The following is a 12,581-nucleotide window of genomic DNA, read 5'->3' on the forward strand; positions in this document are numbered from 1 at the left end:
TCTCTGCCCTTTGGAATGCCTGTGCCAGAGGCTGCCTGGTCCCGGTCCAAGTTTGCATTCTGCTGCTGTGAATAAAGCATCACCACCAAAAGCAACTTAAGTGGGAAATGGCTTATTATGTCTTACAGTCCATTTTCTAGGGAAGTCCGAGAATGGGGAACTGAGGCAGAAACTACAGGACAGTGCTGCTCACCGGCTTGGTCAACCCGCTTTCTCATAGCACCCAGGATCACCAGCCCAGAGGGACTCCACCCGCTTTGCCCACTAGCCAGTCTTGTGCGGGCATCTTCTCCATTGAGGTTCTCAATTTCAAAATGACTCTAGCTTGTGTCAAGCTGACATTAAACAGCTCTCCACGATTCTGACCTCCAGGCTGCTCACCCCGAGCCACCATCAGCTCTGGGGAGAATTTAATTGCTTTCATAACTTGCTAAGACTGTGGGCACTGAGGGCTTTGGAAGATTAAAGTATCAAAAGAAGTTAATTATTTAAAGAAACACACTTGAAGTGGGGCAAACTGAACCTAGATTAAAAAACCTGGCGGTCTAAATTGCCAATTAGCAGTAGCAAGTTCTTCTTATGTGCATATGATGAACAGGGACTGAACTCTCCTTCAGGTATTCTGACTGACATAACCTTGACTCAAGTGTATCATTCCAGTCCTGTACACAGGGAAACCTAGGCACAGAGAGGTTGGGTGCCTTGTCCAGGGTCACGCAGCTTCAAAAAGTAAGAACCGAGGGGCTGGGGATTTAGCTCAGTGGTAGAGCGCTTACCTAGGAAGCGCAAGGCCCTGGGTTCGGTCCCCAGCTCCGAAAAAAAGAACCAAAAAAAAAAAAAAAAAAAAAAAAAAAAGCAAGAACCGAGATTTGAACCTATATCTCTGTCCCTTCCTCAGGGTACTGCTGGGATATAAAGATGTATTCGTTCCTGGAGAAATCAGTCCTCGGGGCTCTCTATGACTCAGGATGTCCCTATGCCAGCTGCATCAATTTGAGGCTGAGAAGTAAGCCTTGTAAATGAGATGAGAAAGAAAAATAGGTTCTGTGGTATCGGCGAGGACACTTAAGCCATCTGAAATTGCAGGAACGGCTCACAATGGCTCTAATAGGGCATGGCCCATTAGTCAAGGAGTCAGTTGATGAGCACAGCACCAAGAGAAGCTAACGTGACACCTCTCCTCCCAGCGTCCTGCTGGCCCTCAGTCAGCAGAGCACCGCGTTTCCATCTGGGCACATCACCACCACCGAACCTCATTATCCTGTCTGCTCGATGTTATTAAACACCCGGCGTTGATGAGATTTCTATGGAGGACAAAACAGTAACCGTGGCTTAACGGAGAGCATCTGCAATCACAGTTAAACACTGAGTGATTGTCCAGGACCCCGGGGCCGCAGATAGCTTTCTCCTCTCTCGAAGCCCCCTTCTTATCCAAGCCTGACTGACCTCTCACCTCCTGTGTGTCACTGTGGAGGGAACAGCCTGAGGACACCTCTCAGGTCAGCGTCAAGCATCCGGCAAACTTGTGGGGTTAGAACTGTCACGGAGGGCAGTGGGTTAAAGGCATCCTCCAAAGGACGTGCTCGCCTGGAACCTTAGTGTGTTTCTCTCTTCCAGGAAATACCTCAACATTTGACCACATACCTGGGGACCCAGTGGTCCAATCAAGTTGACACATGAAATTAGGTGCTGCGTGATGGTGTGACGGGTTACTAGTAATACAGATGTAGAGAATAACATACTAGCCTTCTACTGAGCAGAGGTTTGCATCTCCCCCTGTAGCACAGAGGTTGTCTCTTGGCCTCCACACATGTGCTGTGGCATGCATGCACACATGCACACACATGCACATACACCCATTCACCTGACTGCCCAAATATGTTGGAAACTCAGATTCAGGCCCAGGCATAGCTGTGGCCTCAGAAGATTCCACTGGAACACACATCCAGCATTACCTCAGACAAGGGCTTTGGAACACTGGCCGTCCTTGTAACTCGCATGTAATTTCTTTTCTCTTTCAGACCCTTGCTGCCACTATGGGACCATAAGAGAGGGAGTCAGGTGGGGGTCCATCCTGGGGGGTTTCTTACCCACCCCCAGCTCCACAGGCTTCAGTCAGCTACTCTACCAGCTGAAGCCAACTCTTCCAGGTCAAGGACTTGGGAGGGGGTTGTATCATCCAGGAAGCCCTCTGAATATCTTTCTAGAGTGGCTGGCATCCACACTCCACCATGCAGGCTGGAATTTTCTTTGGGTCCAGGCAGATCTCAGTGAAGGTGAGTTCCAGGGTCTTCACGCCTTTTTTCTTTTCTTTTTCTTTTTTTCGGAGCTGGGGACCGAACCCAGGGCCTTGCTCTTGCTAGGCAAGCGCTCTACCACTGAGCTAAATCCCCAACCCCGCCTTTTTTCTTTAAAATCTTTACATTTTAAAAAATGTATCTGTATGTGCACTTAGTGTCTGTGTGTGGGTATCTGATGAGTGCAGGTGCTCACGGTGGCCACAAGAGGGCATCAGATCGCCTGGGTCTAGAGTGACAGGTGTTGATGAGCCCCGCCTAGGACCCGGGAACAAAACCCAGCTGGTTCTCAAGGGCTCCTAATCACAGAGCCAGCTCTCCAGCCCCACCTAAGGTAACTTATAAATTGTGGTAACGTAGATAGACCATTCAGAGAGTGCCCATCAGTGGTGCCTGGCACGGTTCACTGTCGAACAGCCTGTGTCTGTCTTTTCTCATCTCAGTGACCAAACACCTGATAAGGGGCAACCTCAGGGAAGGAGGGTTTGTTTGGGCTTGCGGTTTGAGGGAATATGATTCATCATGGAGGGAAGGCATGGGGCCACAGCAGGGAAGTGCGAGCTGGACCTCACCTTGTATCTTGGCAGAACAGGAAGCACAGAATGAACAGGGGTGCGTCTATAAACCTCAAAGCCAGTAACCCACTTCTCGGGTCCTAAAGGCTGTGCGACCTCCCACAACAGTGCCACAACCTGGGGGAAAGTGTTCAAAGCCAGGAGCCTGTGGGGGAGTTTGCATGCAGACCATGGCGACGGCTCATCTCCTCGCTTGCAAAACTGAAGGTCTGTCATCACCAAGTGATGACAGTCAAACTTTGTCCCCCAGTCAAACTAGGTCCCCCTTCCTACTCTCTCTGTGGGCTAATGTCACTGAACATCTCTGAGGTCCCTTGCAACAGCAAATAACCTTGAACGGAGTGTGATGTGATGATATATTTTTGTGAAATACCTCTCACATTTTTAAAAAAGATTTACTTATTTATTATATATGAGTACACTGTAGCTGTCTTCAGACACACCAGAAGAGGGCATCAGATCCCATTACAGATGGTTGTGAGCCACCATGTGGTTGCTGGGAACTGAACTCAGGGCCTCTGGAAGAGCAGTCAGTGCTCTTAACCACAGAGCTGTCTCTCCAGCCCACCTCTCACATTCTAAAAGCCTGTAACCTTTTTGTTTGTTTGTTTTTTGAGACAATCTGTCTATTCAGCCCTGGCTGTGCTGCAACTTACTCTGTAGATCAGGCTGGTTTCAAATTCAGATCCACCTGTCTCTGCCTCTCCAAGTGCTGGGAGCCCATTTCTGTTTGTTTCCATCTCCTTCACCTTTCCTTGGTGAACCACCTGCTCCATCCATGTCACTGACAGCTTTGGTTCCTGGTCCCCTAACCTCCACACTCCTGAGTGAGGTAGGCTGGGCTAAGCCACCTTGGGATTAGGGAAGTGCTAATGACTGAATATCTCAGCTGGGGATTTGATTGACACCCCCCCCCCAAGCTCAGCTGGAAAAGCTCCTGATTTATCTCCCAGGTGCCACCATTCCAATTATGCTAAATCCTCATTAAGAGAGAATTAGGGGAGATAAAAGGCAAGCACTTAGGGTGCCCTGGACCACCTGGAACACAGCTGCATAATCTCACACCCATCCTCAAATGTCATCTGCCAAGGAAAAGGTGTCACCACCAGCCCTCCCTAAAGTCTAATCGTCCCAGGAGTCATAAACCTAATTTTTTTTCTATTCTTTTTTTCAGAGCTGGGGACCAAACCCAGGGCCTTGCGCTTGCTAGGCAAGCGCTCTACCACTGAGCCAAATCCCCAACCCCATAAACCTAATTTTATGGCGGCCTTTTACCCACCAGCCTCCCATCTTCCCTCCCAACCATTGGTTCCAACGAAAGAGCAGGCAAATCCTTCCAGTATCCACCCTTCCCCAAATTAATGGTTCCCCAACTACACAAGGTTGGGATAGAAGTCAGACCCCAGACCACAGCCCTTTCTTTCTGACGGAATTAAGTTCCTGGCTCACTTATTTACCAGTGGTGCTCTCAGCTTCCTCAGCTAGAGAATGGGCTGGGTCAATGGTACCTTGGGAAGTCCATGGCTCCATGAGGTCACTGAGAAAATTCGAGACATCTCAAAGCAGAAGAAGGACCACAAGATTTTGAATGTCAGCCTCTGAGCCCTCTCTAGGCTGTCTGAGTTCCTGAAATAGACGCTTGACACTGACTGGATAACACAGGAAGCCCTTATTTTAATAATAAATTATACACTATTATTTGCATATATATTTGCTTTGAATGTAAATCTGACCTTGAGAAACTTAGAAGACCAGAAGCTAAAAGAGCGATAGGACTCAAAACAGTTTTAAAAAGGGAAGCCGGTGAGCAGAATGGCGGGCTTCTGGGGTCAGAGACTGCTGGTGCAAGCCAGGTGTTATGGGGCACTCCAGCAAAGTCTAGGAAGGTCTAGGCCAGCCTAGCTACCTGAGATGTTCTCTGAAGAGAGAGAGAGAGAGAGAGAGAGAGAGAGAGAGAGAGAGAGAGAGAGAGGGAGGAAGGGAAGTGGGAAAGAAGGAAGGAGGGAAGAAGAGGGGGAAAGGAAGAAAGGAAGGGGGGAAGGAGGAAAGGAAAAGGAAAGAGGGGAGGGAAGGAGAGGGGAAAAAGGAGGGAGGGAGAGAGGAAAGAAGGAGGGAGGGGAGAAGAAAGGAGGGAAGGAAGGAGGAAAGAAGGAAATAGGGGAGGAAGGAAGGAGGGAAGAAAAGGGGGAAAAGGAAGAAAGGAAGGGGGGAAGGAGGAAAGGAAAAGGAAAGAGGGGAGGGAAGGAGAGGGGAAAAAGGAGGGAGGGAGAGAGGAAAGAAGGAGGGAGGGGAGAAGAAAGGAGGGAAGGAAGGAGGAAAGAAGGAAATAGGGGAGGAAGGAAGGAGGGAAGAAAAGGGAAAAGGAAGAAAGGAAGGAGGGAAGAAGGAAAGAGGGGAGGGAAGGAGAGGGAAAAGGGAGGGAGAGAGGGAAGGAGGGTGGGAAGGAGAAAGGGAAGGAGGAAAGGAGGAGGAAGGGAAGAAGAAAAGAGGGAAGGAAGGAAGAAAAGGAAGGAGGGAAGAAGGAAATAGGGAAGGAAGGAAGGAAAAGGGAAGGAAGGAGGAAGGAAGAAAAGAAGGAAGGAGGGAAGAAGGAAATAGGGAAGGAAGGAAGGAAAAAGGGAAGGAAGGAGGGAGGAAGGAAAGAAAATAGGCTGGTCCCCTTGGGGCTGATCTCATTTCTTAAGCAGGGAATGCTCAGGGGAGTGACTGGGTTTGGGAAGGGGTGGGCGGCAGGCTGGGTGGGCGGCAAGCTAAGCAGGTATAACAGCTGCATCCGCTAAGCCGCGCCCCGAGTGTCGAGTGTCGTGTCGGCTTTCCTGGACCTTCCCTGGATGTAGCTAACACTGGCTGATGATCTCCTGTATCATCCCATTTCCCGGCTGAGGACATAGTTTGGTAATTCCAGGGGTTTGTCCCCGAGCTTGCGGCTCTCAGGCTGTTGCTACAGCCGTCGGGGACTGTGGAGGAGTGGAAGTTGGAGTTCAGAGAGAGCTATAAAATAAATATGGAAATTAGATTTCGATACTGGCAACTTCCAGCCCCTCCACCCCCCAAATCAACAAAACCAAAACCAAACAAAGGAACAAAAACCAGCCCACGGGTGTGGCTTGATTTGTCCTGGAAAGGATGGAGACACGGTGAGAGCGAAGCAGGTTTGCAATGAGCGCTTGGAACAGCCTCTGCAGAACTGAACTCGTGCTGCTGTGACTGTGGACTCGTGCTGCTGTGACTGTGGACACTCTGGGGGGCTGTTCCACAACAGAAACATCCGCTAGAGGCCTGAGGATGAGTGGCCTGGGTTGATCTCATAAACATGCCGAGTGGAGCCGGGCTTGGAGGAGTGAGGACCCTGACTGACTCTAGCTTCTGCCCCAGAAGTCTGGGCCATGGTTACCTCTCAAGGGTGGGGGGCAGGAGTGGGGATTGAGATGGAGTCTGGGACAGGGTCTGGCGGCTGCATTACTCCATGGATTATGGCTACCTTTATGCATCTGGCTGTAAAAATCCCTGGGCTTCGTAATCTTTATTCCTCCCTATTCCCCTCAATTGGCTTTGTTTGTGGTCAGGGTCTCTTGTAGCCCAGGTTGGCCTTGACTCACTATGTAGCCAAGGAAAGCCTTGAAATTCTGATCCTTCTGCCTCTACCTCCTGATGGCTGAGATTATGGGCTGGAGATTCCTCTCTGGACCTTTACAGGTTGTTATGAATGTTCCTAAGGGATGGATGTGTTCAGGGCTGTTCGGCTCCACCGAGTTATACAGCACTGGGAACCCAGGGCTTTGGGCATGCCAGGCAAGTGTCCTACTCACCAAGCCTCGTCTCTGATCTGCATGTTTTTCAATTTAAAAATAGAGATGTGTTTGTTTATTCTCTCTCTCTCTCTCTCTCTCTCTCTCTCTCTCTCTCTCTCTCTTCCTCCCTCCCTCCCTCCACCCCACCTCTGTGTGTGTGTGTGTGTGTATGTGTAGTTATAGGCCATTGTGAACATCCATGGAGGGGCTGGGAACTGAACCCCAGTCCTCTGCAAGGGAAGTCTGAACAGCTTCAGTTTATGTGCCACAAATCCCCTTCACTAGCACTGGTGACTCAGTGGTTGGTCTTCAGTTTGCTCAGGTGTGCGGCCAATACCTGTTGCTGTAAAACTATAAAAGATGACACTCGTCCTGGTTCCTGCGAGGTCCCACTCCCGAGGATCCTCGAGCTCTAGCTGTTTCTCTGTTACCGCTTTCACACACCGTCCCCTTGGCGGTTGCTACCGCGCCTGAGACTCACATAGTGTTCCTCGGGCCGTGCTAGCGTGGGCCCACACCATGCTAGCCCTAAGCATTCGATAGCCTAGCATGGCTTCCTGTCGCAAACTCTGCTCACACTCCCAACACCCAGTGAAATCATTTCTCAACAAACTGGAACCCAACGACCAGATTTATGTGCTAAATGCTCAATGTGCACACAATTAACTTACAACCAATTGATAGTACATAATTGCCCACCTAGACACACAAAGCCCTGCACACATCCATCCCTTAAGAACATTCATAACAACCTGTAAAGGTGCAGAGAGGACTCTTAACATCCGCCTCCATGTTCTCTCTGCTGCTTCTCCAGCCTCTGCTCCAGTCTCCTTCTCTCTCTAAAACTTTTCTCCTGCCCATCCTTCCTTCTTGTCCAATGACAGACCTCGTTCTATCTTGTACCTGTCCTCACCTGTATGACATCCTACAAATACCACTGTCTAATTTGGAGATCGCTCCCTCTTGTCAAAAAGAAAACAGGCTCCTGTTCGCAATGACAGGCTCTGGCCCCCAACCCCAGACAACAATGCGCAAGAGTGGGTCGTATTTAAACAAAAGTCATTGTTGAAATATCCAAAGTAGGGTGGGGGTGATGGTCAGGTATTGGGGGTCAGTTCTTGTCTTTCTGCTTCAAAGCGGGCCTAAGCCCAAGTCATTCATGAGCACAGCAATAACTCAAGAGCAGATGTGTTTTATAGCCAGATGTAGGAACAGGCCGAGCGTCTTTTGTGCCCGGGATACAGCTGCCCTGGAAAACTTGTTCACATCTGGATGGGATAAGTCCATGGAACCTCGAGGTCCCCAGAGCCTACTGCTCTAGGGCACGGAAAGCTGTAAATGTCACTTTTACTCCCTGTGGTAATTGTCATCTCCAGGGTTTACTACCTGCATCTGCTAAACTAGGCCTAGTCCTGGAAGCTTCAAGCTTCCATACAATCTAACCCAGGCCTAGAATGTTTTCAGCCGCTGAGACCTGCTGCTGAACAAGCTCACCCTTTCTAGTTCTTTCTGAGCCCTGGCTGGCTGGTTCAACTCAGCTGTTCCGGCTCCAACTCCTCTCCAAGCTGACTGATTCAATCTGGCTTCTCTTGGCTTCTCCTGAGTTGCTCTGCTTGACCTCATACCAATTTTGGCAATCTGTTCTGATCTTCTGATTTGTTCTGTCCTCACCTGCGTCTAGGTTGTTCCCTCTCTGCAGCCTGTCTCTGTAAAACTCTCCTAGTAAAATTGCCTCTCACTTCTATTTCTTCCTCTTCCTCTTCTTTTCTTCTTTCTTCTTCCTTCTTTCTTCTTTTTTTTTTTTTTCTGGAGCTGGGGACCAAACCCAGGGCCTTGCACTTCCTAGGCAAGCGCTCTACCACTGAGCTAAATCCCCAATCCCGTTCTTTCTTCTTTTCTTTCTTCTTTCTTCTCTGCCTGCACTGCCCCTGAAGTAGCCTCCCTTTCCTCTCTATCCTTGTAAGAGCTGGGCATAGCCTATTCTGTCAAATCTTTCCGTGATTCATCACTTTGTCTGCCACTCAACTAGACATCACTTTTAAACATGGGTGCTTCCTTCTACAAACTAACTGTACCTTCATTGCTTGGGATTAAAGGTGTGTACTAAGGGCGTGTCTATATTCCTGCCAGAAGGATTGAAGGTGTGTGCTAAGTCTGAGCCACACAACTAGAAACAGGTTTCCCCTCCTTGGTAAATTACACAATCTTAGGGTTCAGAGTGCGACTACTTATTCTGCAACACATCGCCTTCCTGGGTGCCATGTGCCCAGTACCATATGGGCCACAGACACAAGGGATAATACCAGGGACAGGTTTGTGCTCCTGGGTCACCTGAGGATGGATCGGCTTGGACTTAAGTCACAGTGCATAGGGTTGGATGCTGGTCCCAGGTCAGAAAAACCTGGCCAGCCACTGGTGGCCATCTTGTCTGGGAAGGTTAAACTCAGTCCTCACAGCAAACCTGGAAAGCAGGAGACACTGTTCCTGCTTTCCAAATGGGGAAAGTGAGGTTCAAAGATGGGTCACGGGCTGTGCTTACCTAACATGCGAAAGTCCTGCGTTCCATCCCCAGCACCGAATAAGACCGGGGTATTGGTGCCTTTAACCCCAGCATTGGGTAGGTAAAGATGGTAGAATTAGAAGTTCAAGGTCGGGGTTGGGGATTTAGCTCAGTGGTAGAGCGCTTGCCTAGCAAGCGCAAGGCCCTGGGTTCGGTCCCCAGCTCCAAAAAAAGAACCAAAAAAAAAAAAAAAAAAAGAAGTTCAAGGTCAGCCTGAGCTACCTATGGACTTCAAGGCCAGCCTATGCTACATGAAACCCTGTCTAAACAAAAATCCCCAATCAAAATAGAACAAAAATGACCAAGGAAGAGGCAGATGCTGGCCAGTTTCCAGTGTTCTCCTGAATTCGTGGGTGGCTGGGGTTCCGTGCGGTGCCTTCCTGCTGATGAGGTCACTCGTGCCATGGGGAGCCTGGCCACTGGAACTGGGCTGTGTTGGGGCTGAATGCCCAGGGTGGTATCCACCCTCGTGGCTTTACCCAGAGTTCTGCATCCAAACTGTGCCCTCTCCCAGCATAGTTGCTCTCCAGTGGGAGGAAAACCCTGACTTTCCCAGGCTTTCGTGCTTTCTGGCTTTCTATTGGTCAAGATGAGTCACAAGGCCAAGCCAGGAGGAGGGGCCAAAACGAGGGTAGTGCTTGGTGCTTGGTGCTGGGATTGGTATGATACATGGTTGCTCCTGTGTGCAGATGCTCATAGGTGTTCATAAATGGTTGAGAGAGAGAGAGAGAGAGAGAGAGAGAGAGAGAGAGAGAGAGAGAGAGAGAGAGAGAGAGAGAGAGAGAGAGAGAGAGAGAGAGAGATATGCTCTGATGCTCTTTGCCTCAGTCTCCTCACCTGTGAAATGGGGGATGGATAGCATTGCTCAGTATGTCTCACTTCCTGTGCAGACCCATTGAGTTTGCCTGGAAAGGATCGAGCATCAAGGCCAGCAGAGTCGATTCCAGAACAGCAGCTGCTGCTGCGATTTTTTTTGAACTATGTTGGGGGATAATTACTGTGGCTCTCTGGGTTGAGGATGTGGACAAAGCAGGCTCTGCTTAAGGTGGCAGGAATTTCTGGTACCCGCTGCCTGGAGGGCTGGAGAGAAGACAGACCCTGCATGCTCTGTAGAACTGGGTGGTCCCAGGCCCAAGGGACAGACTCTGTCACCAGGAGAGGACTAGGGTTTCATTCTAAGCCTCTCAGAGCAGAGGTAGGGCCCTCAGAAGCTCTGAGAAGCTGAAGTCCTGCTGCAGATTGCCAGGGTGTGGCTGGAGGGAGTGGGGGTGGGCCAGGCAGTCTGTGTGGAGGTGCTGTGCCTCTGGAGCGGGAGATGGAGAGCAAAGGCTGCAAGAGGCTGCCGAGCCCTACGGTGTTGGATGGTCCTGACATCCTGGGCTCCCCTTGGGTCTCTGACCTGGCAGCAGGGTAGAGCCTTCGAGAATGTGGATGGTGTGGAAGGGTTGGTTTGGGCAGGAGAAAAGGTGACTCCAGCTGTGGGATTGGGGCTGAAAAGTAGTACAAGCCAGAACTGGGCTTCCAGAGGCAAAGGCTCTCCCTAGAGCATGCTTCTCAGCCTTCCTGATGCCGTGACCCTTTAATACAGCCCCTCATGTTGTGCTGACCCCCAACCATAACATTATTTTTGTTGCTACTTCATAACTGTAATTTGCTACTGTTAAGAATCACAATGTAGGGGTTGGGGATTTAGCTCAGTGGTAGAGCGCTTGCCTAGGAAGCGCAAGGCCCTGGGTTCGGTCCCCAGCTCCGAAAAAAAAAAAAAAAAAAAAAAAAGAACCTTTAAAAAAAAAAGAATCACAATGTAAATATCTGATATTTCTGATGGTCTAAAGGGGTTGTGACCCACAGGTCGAGAATAGTGATTTAGGATGGGAGACGAAAATGCACACACACACAGAGGCTGGGCAGTGGGAAAGGGTGGGGTCGCATGCTTTGAAGGGTTTAAATGAGAAGCAAATGGGGTGAGAGATGAAGTAAGGAGGAAGGCTGGGGTTAGGAAGGGTAAGGCTCTGAGTGTCTGGGAACCTGCTATTCTGTGTGAGCCACCGGTTTCTGGCATTAACCAGGGAAGCAGTGTGCTCAAGTTTCAGAAGGAGGTCAATGTGCAGAAGTCACCACTCGCACTTTGAACAGGGATTACTCAGCTCTGGTGATAAAGAGGCAAAGTCCCAGCTGCAAGGGGAGCCAGCACCAGGGGAGAAGCTCAGTAAATATAGATGGAGTTAAGGTGATTACAGCTTTGAGCATCGGAGATGCCATGAGCCACGGCCTTCTGTCACTTGGCAGTAAAAATTATCAGAAGGTAGAACAGCCAGATCCCCCTCCCCTCACAGGAGTGCATGCACACATGCACACATGCACACACAGGCACATCCACTCACATACACGCACATATGCACACACGAGCACACATGTGCATGCACACATACACTCATGTGCACACACAGACACAGACATACACAGGCACATGCACACACACACACACATGCACCTATACTCACATGCATACATACATACACTCGTGTGCACACACAGACACAGGCACACACACAGGAACACACACATGCACACACATACATGCATGCACACACAGGCACACACATACATGCACATGGCACACGCATGTGCACACACAGACACTCATGTGCACACACAGACACAGGCAGACATAGGCACACACATATACACTCTCGCGCACACATGCACCTGTACTGACATGCACTCATACACACATACACACGTGTGCATACACAGACACGTACACACACTCACACAGGCAGTGTAGAGTGTCAGCACTGAAAGATCCCTGGAGTGGGGAGACCCTCACTCAAGTCTCGGAATGACGTGACCCCCCAAGAACTCACACAAGACCGTCCTTGTTGTAATCACATGAGGTTTATCGATAGCAACCAGTGCACTGGGGTCGAGACTCATATCCCACACAGGGTCAGTGGAGTTCGACCCCGAGAGGCTGGGAGAAGAGGTATTTAAAGGGAGAAACCACAACCCAAGGGGGCAGGGATGGCGTCATTGGAAAGTGTATAGAATAACAGTGAAAAATCACAAGGAAAAACTCTCTGTTTTTCAAGATTGTTTCCTAGGAGAAGCTGTCTCCTGCTTCTCAGATTGTTTAGCTTCATGGTCCTAGGAGAAGTTGCTTCCTGCTTCTCAAGATTGTTCTCTAAGATTTATGGTCAGCTAGTTTCTGGGAGAAAGCTGTTGAGCCGGCCAATGTAATTACCCATTCTATAGCCCTAGGAGAGGCTTCTTGGAACATATAATTTTGGGGCCTAACCTATTTTTTTTCTTCTGCTCTAAACTTTGTGTCTAGGGGGCAACTTTAAAACTTTTTACC

This window comes from Rattus norvegicus, chromosome 19 (assembly GCF_021556685.1).
Source record: "Rattus norvegicus strain SHRSP/BbbUtx chromosome 19, alternate assembly SHRSP_T2T, whole genome shotgun sequence".
In the NCBI taxonomy this organism is placed as follows: Eukaryota; Metazoa; Chordata; class Mammalia; order Rodentia; family Muridae; genus Rattus; species Rattus norvegicus.